Source organism: Anneissia japonica, unplaced genomic scaffold (genome assembly GCF_011630105.1).
Source record: "Anneissia japonica isolate Jap-2015-1 unplaced genomic scaffold, ASM1163010v1 scaffold426_len1935630_cov189, whole genome shotgun sequence".
NCBI lineage: Eukaryota > Metazoa > Echinodermata > Crinoidea > Comatulida > Comatulidae > Anneissia > Anneissia japonica.
Genome location: NW_022713172.1, coordinates 182280 through 183903, shown reverse-complemented (window position 1 = coordinate 183903; position 1624 = coordinate 182280). Strand labels below are relative to the sequence as shown.

Sequence of the window (1624 nt, the reverse complement as noted above, 5' to 3'; positions counted from 1 at the left end):
AGTTCTTTTTGGAATATTCTTATGAAAGCATTGGAACCTGAATTCCATGTGAACCGAATTGTGCACAATGACAATAAATCGATCTTGCAATTCGACGTATCCTTTAAAAAAAAACCTAGCTTTTTCAATTTTTCTCTTTCTTGTGGTTAAATTTTCCCTAACACCGAAGAAGTTTGCACTTTCTTTAATTTCATTATACACATAGGCCTAGTACACTCTTTTAAATGGAAGTGGTTATACAGATACTGTAAAATACTTACACCACTACCGACAGCCCATCCATATATCATACGTCTACAACTCCAAAGGTCAGGAGGCATATTATTAACCGTTCCCTTTTAGTGTCTTTGAAAAATCAGTTTTACAACATATCAATTAATGTTTTCCCTCCGGAGTCTGGCTCTAAAGCAGGTTATGAGTATAGAGCCTTACGTCATTCTTAATAGGCGGCCCGCTGGCCAAATTTGGCCCTCGGAGGAAATTATTCTGGCCCGCGAGAAAAAAAATGAAATTATAAGAAAACATATTTCAAGAAACTAAAAGTAATAACCATTCGATGAACATTTTTTTTTAAATAAAGTGAAGGCAAAAACACAACACTGGGCCAATATGAAGTAGGGGGTGACCCCAGACAGATCTAGAATTAAATCCGTTACCAACCAATCGACAAACGCCAAAATATTTATAGTCTTGATTCAGCTAAATATGACATCAGATTTAAGATAAAATCTTTATTACAGACTTGTTTTTATTATAAGTAGACCGGAGATTTTACAGGCAAAGTTTTTTAGGTTTTTAATCCCTGGTATTTGGTAGATATAGAATAGTTGAAATTACACAGAAGATACCGATTGTGTGCCAAACTATTAAGTTGAACAAACTTTGTATGACTGATAAAACAAGTATCGAAATGCACTATTTCGACATTAGTTATGCCATCAACAAATTACTGTGTTTTTGTTACTATTATGCCTGTAAATTCAAGCTTGGTTTAAAAATACTCCTACAAAATTAGTCTTACGAGAGAGGTGTTATTGTATGGAGTCAATATAATAGAAAAAATATATAGTTTTACTTTGTTAAAATAAACACGATTCAGGAAACAATACTTCACACACAGTCACACTTGCAAAAAGAAAGGAAGTTTTTTTACCTGCCACCAAAAACGTTCAACGTCCGGCGAACATGCAAAATATTTTGACGACTCTAACTTGGGTAGCGAACGATAGTTTGAATACCAGGGCTTAACAACACCAAAATGAACGGACAATTAAATTAGAATTCTGTTAAATACGGCCTCAAAATACTACTTTGTCGGAGTTTCTCGGCCTCGCAGGGTCAGCCCACTTCCCACATTCTAAAATCCGTTTCACAGAATATGATGCTGTAAGATAGATTGCGGGCCTTAAACATTTAACATCACTAAATTGTTTGAGCTTCCGGGGGAAGATCGTTCCTCTCCTGCCATTGGGCAAATATTAGCGCCACAATAGACTAGAACTTTACATTGCCAAACAGGGGGCTTCGGTCACAGCATCTCAGAATATTCTTTAAGTCCATAAAGTATAGTAATTTACTTGAAACTCGGAGATTTTCTTTGGCCCGTGATATCAAATCTAAAAAA

The 1624-nt window shown here is 35.5% G+C and overlaps 1 long non-coding RNA gene across 1 annotated transcript in view; it reads right to left on the bottom strand.

Annotated features, from left to right (window-relative positions):
* LOC117108375 overlaps nucleotides 1-1368 on the bottom strand; it is a 13845-nt gene extending 12477 nt beyond the window's left edge. Inside the window, exon 1 of the long non-coding RNA XR_004445359.1 lies at nucleotides 1154-1368. This is a non-coding gene — a long non-coding RNA (uncharacterized LOC117108375). The remainder of the gene's footprint in view (nucleotides 1-1153) is intronic.
* Nucleotides 1369-1624: the final 256 nt, after the last annotated feature.